At 43.2% G+C, this 25,298-nt stretch overlaps 1 protein-coding gene across 4 annotated transcripts in view; it reads left to right on the forward strand.

Annotated features, from left to right (window-relative positions):
• The first annotated feature begins 2 nt into the window (after nt 1–2).
• Nucleotides 3–25,298, forward strand: part of LOC124613104 (CAP-Gly domain-containing linker protein 1) — a 551,251-nt gene continuing 525,955 nt past the window's right edge. For all 4 annotated transcript variants that reach the window (XM_047141701.1, XM_047141712.1, XM_047141722.1 and 1 more), the window contains exon 1: nt 3–122. The gene's annotated coding sequence lies outside the window, so the exon portion shown is untranslated. The remainder of the gene's footprint in view (nt 123–25,298) is intronic.

Here is a 25,298-nt window from a genome sequence, read left to right on the forward strand (position 1 = left end):
CAACAGCGTCAGTGCGAAGGATGTCGTTGTGAGAGAAGTAACGTGTGCTGTTGCGCGTAGGTTTACAGTGTTATTTTCTGTTTACGAATGATGACTTGAGCCGTTTCCGCGAAATATCGAGTGTAAGTCGTCGTTGCACCGCTATGGCTAATTACTCTCATGTTTTACTTTATTATTGACATTGTTTTTATGTAATTTTAAGCAATGAACATGTTTTTTGTTGTTTCCATTTATCAGATCTACATTCCGTCGCTGTCAATGGTAGTTGTTTAATATTGCTCTATTAGCGTTAGAAATTTTTATATGCGCAAGCAATAAGTCGATGAGTTTCAGCGGTTCGTTTTTCCGCCAGCGACTGAGTTCTGTTCACATAACTCAAATAGTTCTGTGGAAAGCCGGTGCGCATACATTTTCACCGTCGCATTATGTCACAATTTGTTAACAAATCGCAGTCTCTAGCATCGGTGAATATGTATTTAAATGAATCTTGGCGACGGATCCCACTGTTCTCTGTGAATTTTTTCACCCATTGCCCGTTTTTCACTGTGCTTTTAGTCGTAAACCGATCTTCAGGTTTAAACATCATAGTCGCGGTAGTTTACTGCTACAAGGATATTTTGTTGTCAGTAAGCTTTCGACAATGTTTACCATGTTGGGTACGGGAAACATAATAGCTGGTTCATCAGCGTTTTGTTAATATTGTGTATGCACAGTACATTTACCTCGACTGAGATCATTTTATACTTCAGCGTACACGCCGTTATTTTATAAGCTTGTTTTTCTGATAATAGCGGTATTCAAGGCCACCACATTTATATTGGCAATGAAATCGCGTGATTTTGAATTCTACTAAGGATTAGTCGTCTAGCTACACTAGTCGACATCTCGCGCTGATTTCATACAGGCTCATTTTTATAACTAATTTAATTTACTATATGCAGTATAGTTCATTTTGATAGTCATCCGCTAATTCCGGTTTCTCAACAATAACCAAAAGCAAACTGCATCATAGCACAGACGTTCCATTAAATACTACGTGTTTATGGTGTCTCAGGTGTCCAGAATATTGCCAGATTTGCTAACAATTCTCAGAGGAATATTACTAAAAGTGTAAGGTTCATTGGCTCATAGATACGTTCGCAGCGCGAAACGGGGTAGTAAATTGCTTTCGACTTATTCATCACACAATGAACTGCAAATGTATCGGGGTGTACGTTTGCGAGATGCAGGGACGGGCAATCAGAACTCGTAACTGCGTAAACTAGCCAATAAGCGCGGTACGCAGCGCAGAATATGAATGAATGTGATCTCTGAAAGCAAACCAGTGTGTAAATGCATGATAAGTTATCCGGCAGGTATGGAAGTAGCCTACGTCTCTGTGAATTTTAGGCGTCTATACACTCCCTCCAGCGTAATTTTAAACGGCCTGAAGACGAGTCACAGATGTGTTACCAACTACTGCCCAAAACTGTTTTAGTTAATCAAGATGACGCGAAAGTAAAAGTGCAGATACTGTTCAGGTACAAATAACTATTAGGTCTGTAAAACATCAAATTCGCTTCTTTTTGAGATATCACATTTGTTTCCACGCGGAACGCGCAGATCCAGTTTCTGTTTTGAATTTACTTGCAATCAGTCGAACATGTTAGAAGACCACACACACACACACACACACACACACACACACACACTCACTCACAAACGCATTGCAACGGCACGTTTCTGACGCATTTGCGAGGTGGGACGTAAGCGTGCGACTTCCAGTCTGCGATGCATCGGTGTTGTCTTGTAAATGCCGTGTGACTTGGTAGGGCCTCCCGTCGGGTAGACCGTTCGCCGTCGCCGGGTGCAAGTCTTTCGATTTGACGCCACTTCGGCGACTTGCGTGTTGTCTTGAGACTACGAAGTTCAGTAAGTTCAGTTATTGTTTGCGAACATTATAACACCAAATAGCGTCCGGTTCGTTCCCGTTACGAACAGTGATAGTGTCGTTGGAAATGCCAGCTGTCGACACAGCCACCGAAGAAAAAAAAAAAAGTAAATAAAGGAGATGACATAGTGGTATTCTGGAGGCCAAGACTGAAATTTCCGGCCGGCCATCCAGGCTTAAGTTTTTCCCTGATTGCTTTTAAATAGTTTTTGGCAAATGATGGGATGGTCCCTCAAAAAGGTCGCAATCGAAATCCTCTACCAAGTCGATGAATATTAAGATACTGCACTCCTTTCCTTTCGTCTTAAGCAGGTCTTATTAAGGCAATGGAGTAAAATAAGGTTTCTACAGTTTTATGAAATTTGCCCCATAATTCGAGTCACTTAAGATTTTTCAAAATTCATTCGTTAAGGGAACTAAAAGAAAAGAAAGAGGGGGGGGGGGGACGTCGAAATAATATAAATATTGAGTCAACTTTATATCGTTTGTAACAATTTACACACGTTAGGCAAAGTAGAAAATCGTAGATTTGAATTACGTTCATGTCAGGCAACTGTTTGTGAATGTAACTGTTAAAGTTTAAGTAAACACTTTCTGAAATATCAGTATCCACATTTATATTCCACGTGCCACTGCATGAGATACGGCAAAGGAAACATCATCCCCTCACCATCATCTCCTTGGCGCTTTTCTTTTCAGTCAGGTCGTAGTGTTCGAAGAAGAGTGTATAGGGGAGAGGGGGAGTAAATTCTTCATATGATCTAGCCTCTTGAAATTTTAAGAGCTCTACCCAGCTATTGTCGCCCGTCACTTGAACTATCCCACTTTCCGTTTGCTGATCGTCTTTCTAACTTTCGCCTACCGATCAAATCGGCTTGTCACAAGTCGCACAGTTCTTCATTAAACTGATTTAGTTTCTATCAGTCAATCCGATGTTCAGACAGTCTCGGAGTACTCGAGGATACATCACACGACCTTCTTGTAAACTACATTTTTAGTACAAAAAGCTAGAAATCTCTTCACGAATCGTAGATTGATTTTTTGGATTCCTCCAGATAATATTCAGGTGGTCGTTCATTTTATTATTTTGGACAATCTCGCCGACGCATGCTTCCAATGTTGACTCGTGATTTATCTCTGAACGATTGCATCGCCGCAGGTCTGTTATGTGAATAATTATGGCTTAGAAGTATTTAAAATGTCTCGTCAAAACTGTAGAAGTTTTCCCACTCGTCGTTGGATGGTTCAAATAAATCATTATAGCTCAAGTTTAAGGACTTTCAAAAGGTATGCGCGTAAAAGTTCTGCTTTTATTATTATTTTTTTTTTAAATAGTTGTTGACTTTGGCGGAAGTCCGGTTTTGGACACCCCCTATCAGTACTGGCTGGATATGTCAAATGGTTCAGTGGATCAGGATCAACCTTCACTGCACTTTCTGTCTCATCAGCAATGATGTCCATATCCGTACTTGAGCTAGGCTCTTCAGGTTGCAAGTTTTTCGCGTCAAATTACGTTGCCTGTATTCATGATTGTACTCGTAGTTGCTTATGCGTCCAGAATAGGCGTTTTACAAACCATTCCGTTTTGAATTTTGTGCTCTGAGCTGTCGAGGCTGACTACTGTAATTATAATAATAGGTCGCGTATTTTTAACAAAATCGAAAAAAAAACTCAAACGGTTTTTTTTTTTTTTCAAATTCACATTCTCGCATTTTTTTTTTTTTTTTTTTTTTTTTTTTTTTTTTTAAATATGCTTCTGATGCTGAGAATGAGACTCTCCTTCACACCATCACTTTGTTCACTCAGATGAGATAAATTATCTTTGCGCCAACACTTTGTTCGCTCAGATCGGTAAATAATCTTTGCGATTCTATCCCGTTTGTAAAAATCTGTCAAATCCGTGACGTTGAAAATCGTGTGTTCACTCTTCGCATGTTTTCCCGTCCCCAGCATCCACTTTAAAGACATTTTAGTTTGAAAACTTAATATCCAGACGACTCAACAATACACAAGAATCGCGATTGATCTCTTACGGTCACACCGAGATGTTTAAATGATGTCAGTGAAGCGTGAATAATTTCTAATGACACACTCAATAATGTTACGTACGTTCGTGTAATTATACACTTTCTTTTGCGAAAGTTATCAGCCGCCGCATTCTGAAAGTCGTAATGTTACAGAAGTTCTCGCGAGAGACCATCTCTACAAACTAAAACGTAGTCCACAAACACTCTTAGAAAGCCACTCTATTGTGTGTGTAGCGTGTCTAATAGCGGGCTCTATAACAATTCACCACTGCACCTTCCATGTTGTTCGCCTTCGATAATTCGCATCTCTTCCAAATATAATGATGAGTTCTGTCTGACAAAGATTATCATGTCTGATCGTATTTTTTTAATTTTGCTACTGTTTCATTCAAAATCTGCGTAAATCTGCTGAGTGAACTACTACTGGACCGGATGATCACCAGGAGGAACTCTTGTTTTTCAACTTTATCCCTCTGAGCAACAGTTCTATAATACATTTTGAGAGGCGTCATTCCAGCAACAGCCCTCTGTTTTTAACAACTTGGTGGCAATTTCATGAAGCGAGCGATATCGCTACACATTGGACCACTAGCGCTGTTCTAACAAGGAACCCCTTCAGTGCAATGTCGCAAGTTCAACCTTTAGTAAAGCTCATTTGCAACTGTTGTATTAACAATTATGGCAGGAAAAATATTATCTGCTAATCACTCACAACGTGCATTACGAGGGCGACTGAAAATAAGTGTTCAGCAGGTGCAGAGATCAATCAACCTTCCATGGGACGTATATATTTCACTTCACAAAAAGAACATCGTCGACATTCCAGTAATGTTCAAAACAAACCATTAACTTGACCCATGAACACTGGATGAAAAATGGGGCGACACAGTGATCACCAAGATCGAAAGCGAACTCCTTGAGAATTGCAAACCGTGCAGGACATTCAGCTACGTATCAACTCTCAAAGAATGCATATAGAATCATATTCATGTAACGGGGTGATGAGAAATTGCGGAACGTAATGGCATGCGACCGAATGCGAAATAGTCTGTCTTAGAGCTTGTCGCGAAACTGGCTATCCTTGGCGTAGGCGTAGTTGCGAATTGTGCGATAATATGTTGTATAGTCACGGAAGAAAACACTGAATTCGTCCAGCGATTCCAGACTGTATGAATTGCAGTTTCACACACTTTTCAGGAGGGATAGTTTGCTCTAAAGGAGTATGATTTTTACACGCAGACCAGGAATCAAGCAAAGGAAAGTCATTTTGACCAGTTTTTGGCCAAAAGCAGTTATCATACCGTATTCGTAGTTCTCTTGTACCCATGTTTCCTCTCTTGCTTGCTGTGACGTAAATATTCCCTACTGCCCTTGCAAGATCACGCATACGAGAAAAAATCGTAAGGGCAGAGCACCCCCATCTTCTCGCAGCAAAATGAATAGCTTTCTAGCCTATTTACCATCCAGATGAAAATGCGGCATAATTGTATTCGAATGCGTTAGGACACTGATGTTAGTTGACCCTGATGCAACTCTGTCTGTACCTCTAATTTCCGTGGTTCCTTTCATATGTATTTCCTCTCCAAATCCCGATTGGACAGAGTTGAAAACAAATTCCTTGCTGAACGATGGGATAAGTTTGTTAATCTCTACAAACCGTCGGGCCGATTCCGAAGCTTGCTGTACATCACCAATTTGACGCTTTGTTTGAAATTTCGTTATCTTACGTCTTCCAGTCCTGTAGCACTGTTTGAATTTATGCAACCATTCACTGCGTCCCTTCAAATCACTGTGTCGCTTGCTGTTTGATGTGCATAACGAAGTAGGGCACATCCTGTAAATTGTATTGAGTTGTCCTTGAAACGTACAAACACCAGTTTTTGTAAAAAGTGCGCCTTGTCCTCCCTTGAATATCCGTAGTTATGCTTGTGCACTACAAGGCCAAATTGCTGCGGACGTATTCGAAATCTGTTCATTTATTACGAAGGTAATCCCAAAAGTAAGGTCTCCTGTTTTTTTATAAGTACATAGACCTGTTTATTTCTACAATGGTTTACATCAGTTTACAGCTTGAACATTGAGCTATTTTTCGACATAATCACCATTTCTGTCGATGCATTTTTGTAGACGCTGTGGCAGTTTTCGTATGTCCATGTCATACCAGCTCACCGCCATGCTGTTCAGAAAGTTATGAACCTCTTCATTCACCTCGTCGTCGGAGCTGAATCGCTTTCCGGCCAAATGTTGTTTTAACCTAGGGAACAGGGCGCCAAGTCAGGACTGTAGGGTGGGTGGCTGATTATGTTCCACTGAAACTGTTGCAGGACAGCGACGGTTTGCCGAGCGGTGTGTGGGCGAGCGTTGTCATGGAGAATGTGTACGCCCTTGCTCAACATTCCTCTTCTCCGGCTCTGAATTGCCCGTTGAGTTTTCAGAGTCTTACAGTACGTGTCAGCGTTAATTGTGATCCCAGCGATTCAGTTCCGACGACGAGGTGAAAGAAGAGTTTCATAACTTTATGAACAGCATAGCGGCGATCTGGTATAACGTGGACATGCAAAAACTACCACAGCGTCTACAAAAATGCATCGACAGAAATGCTGATTGTCGAAAAATAGCTAAACGCTCAAGCTGTAAACTGATGTAAACCATTGTAGAAATAAACAGGTCTATGTACTTATAAAAAAATAGGAGACCTTACGTTTGGGATTACCCTCGTATTATTATTATTATTATTATTATTATTGTACTATGCTGCGGATGATCTTCCATGTACGTAATTATGTTTAGACCCGCACCCAGGACGAGGATTGTCCTTAACTACGTTTCGCTGGAGACTGTATTTGAGGCTTGTTGTCCGACAAGTATAATGAACTACATGGCTCGTCAGCCGTTTCGGTATCATGCCTGATCTTGTAGAAACGCTAATATTTCTTCTGCCACCACTTTCTCACTGTGCGAAATTCCGTGGGTTCCTTACTGATGAAATGTCAACTTTGGCAACTGTTGTAGGTATAATGTCATGCTTGCTTTGTTTATTGTTGCCATTGCTCTGCTTTGTATCAGCACCACTAGCACTGTAGCACAGTTGTGAGTTACTCGTCGAGTAAGCAGTTAAGCAGTTCCAGTTCTGTTGGCTCCGTAGCCTCATGCTGTGCCCACCATTGGATACCTCCAGTCCCACCTCCTGTTGCCATTAGCAGCCAATATTGCAGTCACATGGTAGACATATGTGGGGCGTCGAACGCCGTAAACATCATTGGCCGTTTGCGACCTCGTACTCAATGGGTTCTTTGCAAGATCTGATGTCGCGCAATAATTTAGCATGAACAAGGAATGATAACACGAGGGGCGTTCACTAAATAATGCAACACTTTTTTACCTCGGCAAATATCGGTTGACAAAATGCGGAATTTGTTGTGGGACATCGCGGAATATTCCCGCTTCAGTCTGTGTAATTTCGTGAAGTTCCTATGGTGATGGTGTTATACGTACCCCCCAAAATGGCTTCTGTAACGAACGTGCGTTCCAAGCAGAGATCTGTCATTGAATTTCTTTTGGCAGAAAACCGAGCATCGCGAAGATTCAGACGTGCTTGCAGAACGTCCACGGAGACCTCGCAGTAAACAACGCAAAGCCCCACACGAGCTTGTACCCCGAGTGGAGCTCACAAAACTTCGCTGGACTGTTCTTCCTGTTCAGCCCAGGTCTCGTGCCTTCCGACTCCCATCTGTTTGGCGCAATAAAGGATGGACTCCGTTGGAAGCAGTACGTGGATGTTGGGGAGTTTACTGATGCAGTAAGACATTGGCTCCGACATCGACCAGTAGTGCGGTGTCATACAGGCATACCAGCCCTCGCGGCAGAGTAGCTTCATACCGCGGCTTTGAACGGTTATGATGTTGAAAAATACGGTTTTGTATCCAGAATAATTGGGAATGATATTGTTTATGGAATCCTGAATAAAACCAACCTGCTTTCAGAGAAAAATTGTTGCATTACTTATTGAACACCCCTCGTAGGTTACATCACAAAATAAGATTAATCATCCAAATCCATCGACGTCAAAATCAAAGTGAGATCGTTAAAATGACTTATGTGACACACTAGTTAATATACTTGATTCGTGTCCCCGAAGAGCGGCCTTCAAATTTTCATCCGACCAACCTGAACTCCTTTTTACATGAATTCCCCAAATAACGTCAGACGAATACTGTGGTGTATTCTTCAAAACGGCCACTGCCGATGCCGTCTGCCTCTCTTGTTCAGCTGAACATGTGATACTTCCCTAATGACGTCTATTTCAATGTATATTAAAAATGAAGAAATTCCTCCAGCTGTATTTAAGGTGTCGATTTTATTTTGGCAACTAGTTTCAACGTTGTAACAATGTCATCTTCGGGCCCATAGACTTGTTGACGTCAACTGCGTGCGGCTGATACTAGAAGTCAATGGTGAGATACGGACGTGCTCCGTGTGGAAGGTGATTAGGCTGATACTAGAAGTCAGTGGTGAGGTACGGAGCACGTCCGTATTTCACCACTGACTTCAGTTGACATCAACAAGTGTCTGGGCCTGAAGATGACATTGTTACAATGTTGAAACTAGTTGCCAAAATAAAATCGACACCTTAAATACAGCTGGAGGAATTTCTTCATTTTTAATATAAATTTATACCAGCTGACGTCCCACTGTCCTCCATTTCAACTATAGATGTACGAAGATCTATGTCAATGGGCGTTACATTTACATCTATACTATTTTGCACACCACTGTCACTTTCGCTTTTCCTGTTCCATTAAAGAATGTTTCGCGGTAAGAATGGTTGTTGGTAAGCCTCCGTGTGGGCTCCAATCTTTGACTGACTCTCCTAGGAACGTACACTCTCGGATCCTTAATAGTAAACAAAACCGTGATGTAGAACGCCTCTCTTGCAGTGTCTGCCATTGATGTTGGCTGAGTATGTGCTTGCTAAATGAACCTGTAATGAAACGTGCTGCTCTTCTTCGGATCTTTTCTATTCCCTGTATCAATCGTACCTGGTACGGGTTCCAGTCTGACGACCAGTATTCAAAGGCTAAACTTCCAAAGTTGAAATATTATTTCATCTTTGGCAAGTATAAAAGTAGTTATGTATTTTTTAAGATATCCTTTCGATATTCGCACAAAGCGATTCGCGGAAACCACAAAAATTAAATTATCGTTATTGTAATTTAGGCCCTTTCGAACCACATTGGTCGATGAATTGTGGTTCCACCGCGACGGCCGGCCGGGGTGGCCGAGCGGTTCTAGGCGCTACAGTCTGGAACCGCGCGACCGCTACGGCAGGTTCGAATCCTGCCCCGGGCGTGGATGTGTGTGATGCCATTAGGTTAGTTAGGTTTAAGTAGTTCTAAGTTCTAGGGAACTGATGACCTCAGAAGTTAAGTCCCATTGTGCTCAGAGCCATTCTAACCTTTTTTTTCCACCGCAACGGTGTTTAGAAACGATACACGTGCCCATATTTTAGAAGAGACTGGGATTGATTCTACCGTGCTCCTAGTAAGGATCCGATCCAGCATTCCCCTAGACAATTTGAGTGAAGTACGGGAAATTTGCATGGTGTGCGCTAGAAGTGAGTCGGAACTGTGTAGTAATATTCTCCAGGTTATGAGACCGCTACTTCATCGCTTACGCTACGTTACTCCGTAACCTCTAGCAGCATCGCTGTCGGTGAGATGTTACGCCACAAGAAAATAGAAGCAAACCAGAGTGCCTCGGCCGGCGAAAGTATGCGGTGAAAGCTTTCTGTGATCCGTTGCTGTTCATGGAGGAGCGCAAACGTACTGCTCTTTCCTGTTGTCATCGAAGACAGATAACCTTAGAAGTCTAGCATGTAAAGCGTTCCGCTTTTTGTATTTATAAAATATCTTCTGTAATACATGGGCAAACAACATTGGAAATCATGAGTAACACCAAACGATAATTTAACCTCACGAAATTTGTGCTACAAAAATTGTTTCTAATCTGAAACACACGAGAAAATGTAACATAGTAACAAATTTTAACTACTACATATTACATATACTGTATGTATAAAAAGAGACATGTATTACAGGTCACTGAAGAAATTCATAAATAAAAGAAGCGAAACGTGTATGACAAAAAGCAGACTGGCTTTCATTTAGTTACAAAGATGTAACATACCTCAATGAACATCTATTTTATTCAACGAGGGCATCTACCCACCTTTGCGCTTGCCCATCAAATCCCAGACTTTCATTTGTGAATTCCCGTCTTTACAACGAATCGTAGCGTGGAAACGTACAAAGTCACCCCTGAGATGGAGCGCTCCGTCACCTTTAGCGTAGACGATTCACTTACTGAACCAATCGATGTTTTTCCGCAGAGGTGACTTGCGAGGATGGAAGTAGCCCAAGCTCTTGTCACAGATCTTGTAAACTGAAACTGAGCAGTCAATACTATATTTTTAATCTTTGTTACATCACGGGCAGCATAGATAAAATCCAGCCTGAACGTAACAAGACACTGACTTGATTCGTACACTCGCTAGTTCTACGAAGTTTTGACCAGACGATATTGTTCCAGCAGCATATTAAAATATTCCCAATATCCCTGTTGTTATCGACGTTGCCTGAATGGAAAACATTCTGTAATTTCGTATTCTCAACCAAATACTCTTAAGACAAAAAAAGGATGCACCACGTACGAATTATCTGAATGGAACGGAAATAGGTAGATATGATGTGCATTTAGAGACCAACAAATGATTACAATTTCAGAAAAATTGGATGATTTATTCAAGAGAAAGGGTTCCACAAATTGAAGAGTCAATAACGCGCTGGTTCACCTCTGGCACTTATGCAAGCAGTTATTCGGCGTGGTGTTGATTGATAGGGTTGTTGAATGACTTCTTGGTGGATATCATGCCGAATTCTGTCCAATTGGCGAGTTAGATCGTCAAACTCCCGAGCTGATTGGAGGATGGTTCAAATGGCTCGGAGCACTATGGGACTTAACATCTATGGTCATCAGTCCCCTAGAACTTAGAACTACTTAAACCTAACTAACCTAAGGACGTCACACAACACCCAGTCATCACGAGGCAGAGAAAATCCCTGACCCCGCCGGGAATCGAACGCAGGTGATTGGAGGACTCTGCCCGTAATGCTCCAATCAGATTACACAAGTAACGAGCAAGGCGAACTCTAGATTGCGGTTTATTGGTAAGATCCTGAAGCGATGCAGTCCTTCAACAAAGGAAATTGCTTAAAAAGCGTTAGTTCGCCCAGTTTTATTGTTTGTCTGTATGGGACCCTTACCCGTTGGGTCTCATTCAAGATATTGAGAAGGTCCAAAGAAGAGCAGCAAGATTCGTGACTGGTACATTTAGCCATCGCGAGAGCGTTACAAATCTCATGGAAAGTTTGAAGTGGGATACACTTGCAGATAGACGACGCACTAAATGGAAGGGGCTGCTCACTAAATTCCGAAATCCGATCTTCACCGAGGATGTAGAGCATATATTATTACCACAAACTTTCAGAACGCGCAATGATCACCATTTAAAGATAAGAGAAATCAGAGCTCGTACTGAGGCGTTCAAGGCAGTCGTCTTTCCCTCGTGCGATCCGCGAGTGGAACAGGGGAGGGGGGATGTGACTTTCGCGCGAATTGTGCCCTCCGCCACACACCGCTTGGTGGCTAGCGGAGTATATATGTACATGTAGAAACGTTCTCAATTGATCCGGCGACCTTGCTGGTCAAGGTAGGGCACTCCCGTGTGTGGGTGGAAATTATCTTCCTGAAATGTAAGCCCAGGATGGCTTGCCATGAAGGGCAACAAAACAGTTCGTAGAATATCGTCGACATAGCACGCCTCTCTGTGAGCCGTCTATTAATGGTCGTTCTGGTCATTGACCTTGCACTTCATATCGATAATAATGATGAATCCGGGGCTCCGAGCGCCCCTTTGACGATTGCTTGGTCTTCACATTCTGTCGACTCTGTAGATCGAGCGTCTCCTTCTTGACGCTGTGTTCACCCATTCCTGCCAACATCCTCCAACAGTGGCATCGCTGCTATCCAAATGTCGAGCGATTCGCTGATTACTCCAACTGACTTCTTTGAACCCAACTACATGTCCCTTCTCAAATGCTGAATTTGCGTATACTGTTCACACGTGTGTCCGCAAGGCACAGTTACTGTCCAACTGAGCACACTGAATGAAATTTGCAAAGACTTTATATCGTGGTATCGACATGTCTCCTGCTTACTACCCGTGCCAGCTGCGCAGTGAAATTGCGCTGCAGCGTCACACATTCATCCCTCTGCCGCGAAAGTTTACAATTTTGCATTTTCAGTCGCTACCTGTATAAGTCTCAATTTGTGACCAACTTGCGTAACTCCTTCGTGATACGTCGTTTTCTTTCTTACTTTTTTTGTCTTAGAGTGTATTTCTATTTGGGAACCCATCTTACTTCACTCCCTGCTCTCTGTGGTGTCGTTAAAAATAATTCTACAGCGGCCCTCCATGCCCAATTGGGTAGATCAGCTGTGGGGAGAAAAAACTGGAATGAGGGTAAGATGGCGAAAGTAGTTTCGTTTCTGAACGGCAGTCGTCTTCACACGGAACAAGGTAATGAAGACCTTCAGCACTCGTATGTAAATAATGGCCTTTTAGTGCTAAACGGAACGTTTATCGGAGATACTGTAAATGAAAGAAAATTGGTGGACAGGGGGGTCTTTACAGGTCTTTTTTTTTTTTTTAATTCTTCATTCATAACTATGTCAATGATACATCAATAACCCACTACCTAACGAATTAGTGGGTCCTACGATTCTACGATATTGTTAAGCATACAGCTAATGTCTTGTAGTGTTAGTACAGCTAACTGAAATGTGCAAGTTGTACTATTTACTCTACTGAGAACCACAGTTGAACTACTTTCTTACTGTACTACATTACCTGCGGTGTTACAGGTATGCCAACAAACTACAAACCTATTATTTAGGCCGTACCCACCGATATAACCCCAGTGGGCGGTCTTTGCAGTTTAGACCACTTATTTACACTGAAGAGCCAAAGAAACTGGTACACCTGCCTAATGTCGTGCAGGACCCCCGCAAGCTCGCAGAAGTACCGCAACACGACGTGGCATGGACTCGACTAATGTCTAAAGTAGTGCTGGAGGAATCGGCACCATGATCCTGCAGGGCTGGCCATAAATCCATGAGTACAGATGCACGTTGAAAGTTATCCCAAACATGCTCAATAATGTCAATTTCTGAGGAGTTTGGCGGCCATCTGAAGTGTTCAAACCCAGAAATGTTCCTGGACCCGCTCTGAAGCAATTCTGGACGTGTGGGGTGTCTCATTGTCCTGCTGGAATTGCCCAAGTCCGTGGAAATGGACATGAATGGATGCAGGTGATGAGACAGGATGCTTACGTACGTGTCAACAGTCAGAGTCGTATATAGACGTATCAGGGGTCCCATATCACTCCAACTACACACGTCCCACACCATTACAGAGCCTCCACCAGTTTGAACAGTCTCCTGCTGACATGCACGGTCCATGGATTCGTGAGGCTGTCTCCATAGTCGTACACGTCCATCCGCTCGAAACAATTTGAAACAAGACTCGTCCGGCCAGACAGTCCAATGTCGTTATTGACGGGCCCAGGAGGCGTAAAGCCGTGTGTCGTGCAGTCATCAAGGGTACACAAGTGGGCCTTCGGCTGCGAAAGCACATATCGATGAAGTTCCGTTGAATGGTTGGCACGCTGACACTTGTTGATGGCTCAGAAATGAAATCTGCAGCAATTTACGGAATAGTTACGCTTCTCTCACGTTGAAAGATTCGCTTCAGTCGTAGTTGGTCCCGTTCTGGCAGGATATTTTTCCGGCCGCAGCGATGTCAAAGGTTTGATGTTTTACGGGATTCCTGATATTCACGGTACACTCGAGAAATGGTCATACGGGAAAATCCCCACTTCTTCGCTACCTCGGGATGCCGTGTCTCATCGCTCGTGCACTGAAAATAACACCACGTTCAAACTCACTTAAACTTTATAACCTGCCACTGTAGCAGCAGTAAACCGATCTAACAACTGCGCCACACACTTGTCTTATATAGGCGTTGCCGACCGCAGGGCTGTTTTCTGCCTGTTTACATATCGCTGTATTTGAATACACACGCCTATACCAGTGTGTTCGGCTCTTCAGTGTATAACGACGTCGATACTAAATCAAGAAGCAAGATATCTGGCGTAAGGGATGTGTAGCAAAATTCCCCATCGGCGACCAATGTTGATATAAATTGCTGTTCTTTTGAAGGAATGCTATCTACCAAGTTCAAAAATGCTGTAGCAGTTGTAGCACAAGGTAATTTCGGTTTATCAGCTGTTGCCTGGAAGAAAAGAAAAAAAACACGTGCTTGCTTCATTTGCAGTCGTTCTACATGGTGGTTATAATTAAAGTGTAGCTACTCACAGAGGTCCAATGTGGGCTGTAATTATTGCATGGGAACGAAACTTGGTAAATATTCTAATGCGTTAATGCAGACGTATAGAAATGTTTCCATATATAATGTGTTAGGAAAGGGGTGTGGGCAGAAAAGGTCAAACGAGTGAGAAAGGCAAAATGCTGTTTTTATTATTAACTGCGACTCTCACAATTTGTTGGATCGGAGCACTGGAGACGCCGACGAGTGCTGGTTCAAATGGCTCTGAGCACTATGGGACTTAACATCTATGGTCATTAGTCCCCTAGAACTCAGAACTACTTAAACCTAACTAACCTAAGAACAGCACACAACACCCAGCCATCACGAGGCAGAGAAAATTCCTGACCCCGCCGGGAATCGAACCCGGGCGTGGGGACGAGTGCTGTACAGCGCAAGATTTGCTCCTGGTGGCCAAAATTGAAAATAATGTTTTTTCAGCGGAAATTGATTCCCCATTAAAGCATTAGTATATCCAACAAGTTCCGTTGTCATACGATAATTACAGCCCACACTGGACCTGCGTGAGCAGCTGCACTTTACTTATATGTAAATAATCAGAAATTTTCTTGGAACAACGGTAAAAGGAGAAAATGGTAAAGCAGTCTTTAACCTTGAGGTTGGTTTCAACGGCACAGTTTCCTAGTAGGCGTGGTCCTGTTGGAGGTGGTATGTCGTTGTCTTCCTTCGAGCTTGCACCGACTAACCCAGCCAGTTACAGGGGGAGGTGCAGTTTAACGTGGCCGAAGAAACTCAGAAAATTACTTGGAACCTGTAATAAAGCGGTATTCTCGACAATTTTTAGACCTCTTGCAGAGAACTTTCAGCAAACGCAGCTGGGTGCAAGTAAACGTGAAATTGTAGCAGCAAGGAACGTGTTGCCTGTTGGCGCCTTTCTCAGGGTCTTCGGTCGACGATCGTGTGGTGGCTTTTCTGACGATTTGCCGGCAGTGTGGCTGGCGTTGTGAAAGATGCATCCGGACATTCCACCACCAGCAACTGAAGGGGAATCTTTGTCAATGCCAACCAATCGTGCTTTCAAAACCACTGAACAATCGTCGGCAGAAGTTCACGCGGAAGAACGATTGTTGGTAATCCTTCGTGTAGGCTTTCCGGGAGATATACAAAGGACGAAGCAATATATTGGTTGACTTTTCTAGGAACGTACATTCCTAGAACTTTAACAGCAGATTATACCGTATCGCAGAGGGCCCTTCTTGCATCGTCTGCCACTGGAGTTGGCAGAGCATCTCCACGACGGTTTCGCGCTTACTAATAAAACGAAACGTGCTGCTTTTCTTTGGATCTGCTCTATTTTCTCTGTCAATCCTATCTGGTACGGATGCCAGACTGACGATCAGTATTCAAGTACTGATGGAACCCGCATTTTGTAAGCTACTTCTTTTGTTGATATACTATATATTCTGAGGATTCTTCCAACTAATCTCAGTCTGGTATCTGCCGTACCCGCGATTAATTCTGTACGGCCGTTTCACTTAAGATCGCTCCGTACGCTTACTACTAGATATCTGATGGAAGTAACTGCGTCCAATGATTGGTCTGCAATCGTGTAGTGATACAATAAAGAGTCTTTCTGTCTATGTATTCGCAATACGTCGCATTTTTTTACGTTAAGGATCAATTTCCACTCCCTATACCAGGCACCGATCCTCTGCTGGTCTTCCTGCATTTCGCTCTACTTAAACGGTTCATTCGGTTTGTTACCTCATTTGCCTTTTTCTTTAAATATACAGCCACAACAGTGAAAAAAATCTGCAATACAGCATCACCAGGTTTAAGTAGTTCTAAGTTCTAAGGGACTGATGACCACAGCAGTTAAGTCCCACAGTGCTGAGAGCCATTTGAACCATTTGATAAACCGACCCTCAAGACTGCTGTTTTAAGCGGACTGGTCTTGTATTTGGGAAGATGGAGGTTCCAACTGCCATCTGGACATTCTTAAATTACTTCAAGCAAAGACGAGGATGATACCTACTACAGGGTGGGCCAAATAAAAACGGCCTGGAGAACAGAGTTCCAGGGTACAAAGAAACATAGCAGAGGAAAGGAAATACAGTACTAACCTGACTATAGCAGACGTTAAAAGTGTCCTCCATCTCTTGGCACTTTCGGTCCCTAATCAGCAAGTTCCTGAAGGCGGGTCGAAGCTGGACTGCTGCGATTGCTGTAATCTCATCCGAAATGTTGTGATGCAGTTTCCTGAAGTGTGTGAGGGTTGTTGCGACACACTTTAGACTTAAGGACTCCCCACACAATGTAGTCACACACTGATAGATCAGGTGACCTGCGCGGCCAGGAAGGCCCGCGATGAGACTGAGCTCTGCCAACAACTCTTTCAGGCTTGAAGATTGTGTAAATGTGCTCCAAGGTTCGGCCGGCTGTATGGGCAGTTGCTCCATCCTGTTGGAAGTAACTGTAGGTCTTTCCCTCCTCCGTTAATGCTGCGATAAATGGTTTCAAAATGTCCGGATCACTTTTATTTATTCCATCCTGTATAAGGTGCAAACTTGAGGGCGGACAGTATTGTGGGCATTATTGTTGTCAACAGCAAATACCGTGAGAGAGTGGAACAAGTTTGTTTCCAAATAAGACACACAGTGCTTACAGTCGACATTTGCGCTGCCGTGCAGGTATTTCCAATGCAGTGCAGATACCAAGATCAAGGGGGTAAGAAATCAAACCAAATTATTACTCTGAAACGAGTCAGCAGGACGACGGGTCCCATACACCAAAGTGTTCACAAAGGTAGCTTTATCAACTTACCGAGTATTATCGGCTGAGCTCTGGTTCACCCTGCATTGTGTATTGTTTGCGAATATTGTTTCCTAAGCTCCAACAGTTACTTTAGGAAACCGCTAACATGCACTATATATTCCAGTAAACAGTAAGAGATACGCGGGGAAAAGAAACGCATAACAGAATGGGAGTCAGATTGGTCATGAGAACAGATTATAAACCAAGTTCTAGAGTTCTGCCCAAAGATTTTCCTTAAAGACCTCTGTTCAAAAATGAGTAGTTGGCTACAATCCAGTATTCGGATACTTAGTGCTTCACATCCATATAACGTTGTGGGTTGGATTAATTTCTTACACAATTGGAATTTGGATGCCTCGGCAGGCAGTTATTTCAGTAGTTGATTGAGACTGTGTCCGCCCCCGGTAGCTGAGTGGTCAGCGCGACGGAATGTCAATCTTAGGGTCCCGGGTTCGACTCCCGACTGGGTCAGAGATTTTCTCCGCTCAGAGATGGGTGTTATGTTGTCCTAATCATCATCATCATTTCATCCCCATCGACGCGCATGTCGCCGAAGTGGCGTCAAATCGAAAGACTTGCACCCGGCGAACAGTCTACCTTATGGGAGGAGCTAGTCACACAACATTTACATTTTTCATTGAGACTGTAGTTTACGATGCATGCCCAAATATTTAGATTTTTGGAATTTTGTGTACGACGGATATCTGACTGTCAACGTCCGGTGTTATCCTACATCGTTATCATATCTACGACTGACAACGAGGTATTCAGTCTTTTCTTAATTTACGTGAAGTTTCATCCTGTTTAGTGCACTCTACAGGTGGTCACCTCGACTCTCAGTGGCACTTGGAGTATCGCAGTCTCATCGACGGTTATTTCGATGATGCTACTTGTCTGTTTATAGTACATTTTACAGAATACTCACACCAATACAGCAAAAACTTCGCCCTTTCTGTCAGATTGATCCCCTTGGCCCTCTCGCCCGTGATCTCAGATCCCAGGAGATGGCTTTAACGGAAAATTCTTCAAATTAGTAAGCTGCGTCGAGTGACTGTTCGAGCGTAGTAAAATGACAATAATGGGTGATGCGTGAAGTGTGAATAAAATATGGACAAACTGACATTCATTGAGAGAATCCCGATACAAAATATCGTAGGGAATTCTTAACAGTTCAATATTGAGAAGCTCTAAATAAATAATTGTACCATACCTAATAGGGGTTAGTTTTATCGGTATAAGAATGTTACTAAGATACTCAACAGACCCCAAGACAAACGCTATCACTGTTGAAATAAAAGAGTTACACGAATCCTTTTTCTAGCATCCTAAACTAATAGGTCACATGTGACATTACAGATCTAAAAACACCCAGAACAACCAATTATTGATTTCATAATGATTCTTGGTACTCTCTGCCGCATTCTCTGTAATGGTTGGTTGTGTATAAAAGTTAGGTGAAGTGTTTCTTTTCGAATAACCAACATCCATATCACGCCATTCGCTCAGAGGTAACTCACACAAGGTTGTTTGGGGAGGGAGAGCTGTTTCTGTTCCACAGGCAGCATGCGGGACATCGTGTTTATTTTACGTGTTTCTATATGTTTTTCGTTTGAATACAACGTTCTTATATGAAAACAGGTCCTACTCGATCTTATTTCGATCCCCGTACAGAACTTTTCTGCCCACTTGAAGATTGTGCTCATGTCATTTGCTTCCACGTCTTTCCGCTAAGAGATTCCTATCGCGTCTAGGTCGGAGAAAGTTGACTGATACGGCTCTCTCACTCTCTTTTAAATTCAAAACATATTCCATTTTTATTAGTTATTTCACCTTTTTTGATATAGTTTTTCTGGTGTACATCCTTCGTTCTTCGCCCGTTGTTTGATTGTCCATGTGGAAATAAGATGAGTGTCGAAATATGTGTATCAAACACCGCACTATTCATTTGTAGTCGCAATCACTCCCGCCGCTCTCCAGCCCTTAGCTGTCCTGTTTTCCGTTCTCTCAGTTCATATCTGTCTGTCTGTCTGCCTGTCTGTCCTTTTACCTGTTGCACCGGAAGTCTTACACTTCTCTTTTTCCGGATATTATCGCCGTAGTATAGTGTCTGCCCCGAAGCAACATACGTAAGGTGCTTAAACTGGTTTCCACTGATAATAGCGGCTGTAATCGCCAAGCGCTGAGCAGGAAAACTCTCTAAAACTCGCCGCCTGTTGACACGTAATACGACACACGAGCCTCGTGCTACATCTGTAAGCACCACAACTGAAATGTTAGCAATACATCGCTGGCCTGAAATTTTATAACGTTAGAAGAAGAAAGATATAGCTATTAAAAGTGAACGTAGGAATGGTGTAATAGACCTGTGTTTGTCTGCACGCTTTTGCACCTCTCCTATACCGTGATCTCCCGTTGGAGAACTGTGTATTCGTACATCCCGCCAGAGGAGCAAACAGTAGAGTCTAGTGGTGCAGCAGGCGAGCACATCGTGCATTCATTCTCTTACTACCACCACGTGGTCCGCGTCTGCAGATAAAGCTGGCCACTCAGAGCGACAGACAAACAATCGATATTGCTAAAATTTGTGTTAAGGACTCGTACTTTGCCGTAGGACACTTCTGTGGTTCTGAGCTGGGCCATATACTTACGGCACTCCTAAATAGAAGGGACTAATCTGGTCTTCTCTGCTGAAAGTACAGCTTTTTACAATAGGCACAAGAACCTCAATAACATCCAAGTTGATTTGGAAAACTCGAAAGAGTGCCCACTGGTAAACAACTTGAAAACTAAATAGCTCAAAATGTCCGCCAGTTATTTACTTTTTTACGAACAAAACAATCTAGATATCGTTTTTATTTAACCGATATTACCGGTCTCAGTAGCCAATAACCTTGCCAGAACGCACCGGTTCCAGTGAAATCACTGAAGTTAAGCAACGTCGGGCGTGGCCGGTACTGGTATGGGTAACCGCCCCGGTACCCCACGCCTTGTTGCTTGTTGACAGCTTTCCTTTGCCTTTCCGGCAGAAAGGGGGGGGGGGCGGGGGGTCGTGAAGTTCGTCATCACCAAACATTGCCCCAGTCTCTTGCGTTACATTCCGAACCTCCCGAAAGTGTCTCAAGGAGTGAGGGTCGGTCACATTGTTGTGGTAATCCGTTCGTCGGATGGAACGTTAAGCTTGGCGGAAGTGTTTGTGCTGTTCGAGAGGAGTAAGAGTTATGTGCCGGCACCAAATTTCACCTTCTCCCTTCTCTCATCATCATACAATGCGAACATGACAAAACACACACACACACACACACACACACACACACACACACACACACACACACACGCACACACAGAGTACCTCGGGGTCTCCCGGTCAACCATGTCATACGACTTTACTTTTTACCGGTTTCTGCCAAATTAGATCACCTTCAGATCTAACATCTACAAGATGACGGTGTCAGTGGGTGCGCGTCGTTACAAAAATTATGTTTGCAGCCAAATGTAGACAATCAAATTCTTAGGTTTAAAACTATTCAAAATTACTGCAAACCCACCTATCCATATAATTGTGGCTCAGACCAACTCTTCCCCATCGTAAAGGGAAAGAGCCTGGACACCCACTTAAAAGTCTTACTTCGAAGACCGTGGTTGCAACGTACTGGGGGAGTAGCGTGCACTTTCAAACAAATCCTTATCGTGTCTACCAAACCGCTATGAGACAGAGAAAAGAGCTATCTAACGCTACTTTCCCGCCAAGGGGCGAGTGAACAGTTTAAACGTTGGTAGATGGCTCGTCTACTGAGGGGAGCGGTTGTCCACCGTTACATTTATACCATTATATACACGTTTTAATTTTTAAACAAGGGGCCAATGAAACTGTTAGTGAATAAAACAATGACATGAAGTGATACATTTAAATAGCTGGCAGTTGATGGTTGGAGTGCTGACACACAATCTGATGGGTTATGCATAGGGATCGTATCAACCTGCACCGCATCAAAACAGCCTGAAGATGACGCAATGAAGCGTTGAAACTGGTAGCGACAAAATAAATTGAAATCATAAGGACGGCTGTAGATGTTTTTATTTTTTGTTACGATAGTAACGGCCATCGTCCCAGAGACCTCCTACTAAAAGGATGGACATACAAAAGCTTGAAATTGAAGGAGACCAGGCTGTAGGAGACAGCGTTATGATCTGGGAAATATTTTCGTGCATTGCCCAGATGATCTCGTCATTTTTGAAGGCACAGTGTATCAGCACAAGTTTGCACCTATCCTTGGGGACCATATCCGCACGTACTTCAGATTTGTTTTTCCTCGGCACAGTCGCATCTACCAACAGGACAACGCAACGTGTCACACAGCTCGCAGTGTACTTGCATTGTTCAGAGCTCACCAGGATCCGTTTACCGTACTCCCCTGACCAGGAAACTCCCCAGATTCAAACCCAATTGGGAATCTGTGGGGCCACCTCGATCGCGCTGTTTGTGCCTTGGATACTCAAACGGGGCCACGCGGGAGTAGCCGAGCGGTCTAAGGCGCTAAAGTCATGGACTGTGCGGCTGGTCCCGGCGGAGGTTAGAGTCCTCCCTCGGGCATGGGTGTATGTGTGTTTGTCCTTAGAATAATTTAGGTTAAGTAGTGTGTAGGCTTAGGGACTGATGACCTTGGCAGTTAAGCCCCACAAGATTTCACACACATTTGAACATTTGAACTCAAACGGGAACGTCGCTCAGCTGGCCGTGACACTGGAGTCGGCATGGCTCTGCATCTCTGTCGGCACCTTTCAGAACATCATTTAACTCTTTTTCCTGTACGCTTCGCAGCGCTTCGTGCTGCAAAAGGTGGTAATTCAGGATTTTGACAAATGGTCACATTAATGTCTCTGGCCAATGTTTAATGTGGGTCAAAGCCAGTTCTAGGGACTGTTTTCTTACTTACCCCAGGTGTTGCTCCTTCACTTTCCAAGTGTGAATTCTGGAAATTGTGCTAACATGCACTTAATAATAACAACATTGTTGTTATGTGGTTACCTGCCTGCTGTAGATCCTTCGATTGGATATTATTTGTTGACTTTATGAGTATACATTGTCGGTTCTGGAACCTTCGACAGTAGCTAGCAATGTAGAGGTACCCAATCACAGTAGAAATTCGGTTTAATATTTTGAAGAATCAGCCTCAGTTGCGCAAATTTTCTGGTCTTTACCAGGTTTTGGCTAAATTAATCTAGCCTTCTTCAGAAGCATAAAATTACTATAACATGCCAGAGTAAGGCACAGTCAACATTTAAATTAAAACCTGTAGTACCGTGGCACCATGTGCAATCCCGTGCTCAGTGCAATTCCTCGTGCAACGGTCAGTGCCAACGTAGTTGCCGCTGCCAACCGACCGCGTGGTGAAGAGATGTCGGGGCTGGACTTCAGTTAAATAGTTTTAATTCGACATGGTACCACGGCACTATAGGTTTTAATTTTAATGTTGACTGTGCCTTACTCTGGCATGTTATAGTAATTTTATGCTTCTGAAGAAGGCTAGATTAATTTAGCCGAAACCTGGTAAAGACTAGAAAATTTGCGCAACTGAGGCTGATTCTTCAAAATATTAGTCTATCACAGTTACTGACGGCGCTGCAATATGCTAAAAATTCTGTAATTCAGTTTGTGATTGAAGGAGCACGTGCACTACTAAATGCCATTTTATGTTGCACTAGCTTCGCGCCCGCTACTTCGCTCGCTTAGACTGTGTGGTCTGCACAGTTTTTTTTTTTTTTTTCGTCTTTAACGAATTTTTATGTTGTTCACAAACTTCAACATCTTCTAAATTTCTCACGCTAATTAACGCAAAGCGACTCTGGTAGCTGGAGTCAGAGGTCTTGTTAAACGTGTCCTTTGAGTTCTTGTGGTGGCTTTTCCATTGAAACTGTCATCCCTTAACATGTGTTTCCTTACGAATCCAGCTCCAGTTTTCACAGATTTAGCTTTACAAATGTTTTAATATACTGATAACGAAATATTTTCATCAAAATTTTCATCCCGCTCTTCACCCACCTTATGGCTTGAATTTCCAAAAACACTGAAACAGATTCATTTATTTTTAACTGAGAAGTCAAGTACCAGTTCTCATAGACGTAGCTATAAAATAATTAAGTTAATTATTTTGGAAATTTGTGGTAAGGTCGTATGGGACCAAACTGCTCAGGTCATCGGTCCCTAAGCTTACACACTACTAAATCTAACTTAAACTAACTTACGCTAAGGACAACACACACACATCCATGCCCGAGGGAGGACTTGAACCTCCGACGGGGGCAGCCCCGTGAACCATGGCAAGGCGCCCCCTAGACCGCTCGGCTATCCGGCGCGGCCAAGTTAATTATTGGATCGGTGCATAAGTTTGTAGCGTTTTTCCATTATGTTTCATAAGCACCAGATATACAAATAACAGTCGTTACTCATCAATAAGAAATTTCTCCTTCGCTATTTACAACAGTCTGCCAGCGCTGGGGTAACTTTTCGATTCCGCGACCGTAGAAATCACGTGATTTTGCGGTGACGAACTCGCCGAGCCATGTTAGGAGCGAATTTTCATCCGGAAAGGAAGTTCCTTGAAGGTTGTTCGATATAGAGAGGAAAAGGTGAAAATCTGAGGGCGCAAGTTCAGGTGAATAAGTTGGGTGCGGAAACATTTCCCAACCAAACTCCTGTGTAGTGTGTTTTGCCAGTCTAACAAGATGCGCGTGGGTGTTATTTTGAAGTAGCATCACTTCACACAGTCTTCTTGATCGTTGTTCTTGGATTGCTTTTGCAAGGCGTCTCAGTTGTTGACATTAAATGTCAGCAGTGATGCTTACACTGCGTGGAAGCAATTCGTACTACACCGCACTGTCGCTGTTTCACCAGATGCATAACTTCATTTTTTTGTGGATGCGCGCAGTACGGGGTGTTGCTGCTTCGTTTGGGCTCAAGCATTCCTTTCTTTTCATTATGTTAGGAGAAAGACGCCATTTGTCGTCACCAGTAACGATACAGGGTAGGAATGGTTGGTGTTGTTGACGAGCCAATTGATGATGAGCAAGCAGAGATGCACGTATGGCCACCCGCTGATATTCGTGATTTTGGCTTAAACCATGTGGTACCCGTACACGCCATTTTTGAACCTTCCCCACTGCATGCAAATGTCGCACGATGGTGAAATGATCACAGTTCATTACATTTACCAGTTATCGAGTACAGTGACGAGGATTATTGTGGACAATACATTTAAAAGATCTTCATCAAACCCTGAAGATCTTCATGAACGTGGAGCGTCACTAACGTCAAAACGATCCTCCTTAAAAAGAGAAAACCGTTTTCTCGCCATGATCTGTCCAGTGGCATTATCCCCATACAAGGCGCAAATGTTTCTGGCTGCCTCCTCTGCTGTCATCCCTCTATTGAACTCAGAAAGGAGAATATGTCAGAAATGCTCCGATTTCCTTACTTGGCATTCTATCTTCTAGCGTCCACAGCTGTAGTCATCTCCAAACAACAGTGAACTACAAACTAAAAATGACAGTCGGTAAATAAATCCATGACGACCGGAATACCAACATGCAAAACAAAACCACTACGAACCAACCTAATAATCATTAATAATGATTTACTTACAAACAACTTCCACCTTCTGTTTTACTCGTTGTTGTTGTTGTTGTTGCTGTTGTTGTGGTCTTCAGTCCAGACACTGGTTTGATTGCAGCTCTCCATGCTACTCTAACCTGTGCAGGCTTCTTCATCTCCCAGTACCTACTGCAACCTACATCCTTCTGAATCTTCTTAGTGTATTCATCTCTTGGTCTTCCTCTGCGATTTTTACCCTCCACGCTGCCCTCCAATACTAAATTGGTGATCCCTTGATGCCTCAGAACATGTCCTACTAACCGATCCCTTCTTCTACTCCAGTTGTGCCACAGATTTCTCTTCTCCCCAATTCTGTTCAGTATCTCCTCAATAGTTACGTGATCTACCATCTAATCTTCAGCATTCCTCTGTATTTTGCCCCCTAGTGGTTGAATTTCGAAAAACGCTGAAGCA

Source organism: Schistocerca americana, chromosome 1 (genome assembly GCF_021461395.2).
Source record: "Schistocerca americana isolate TAMUIC-IGC-003095 chromosome 1, iqSchAmer2.1, whole genome shotgun sequence".
In the NCBI taxonomy this organism is placed as follows: Eukaryota; Metazoa; Arthropoda; class Insecta; order Orthoptera; family Acrididae; genus Schistocerca; species Schistocerca americana.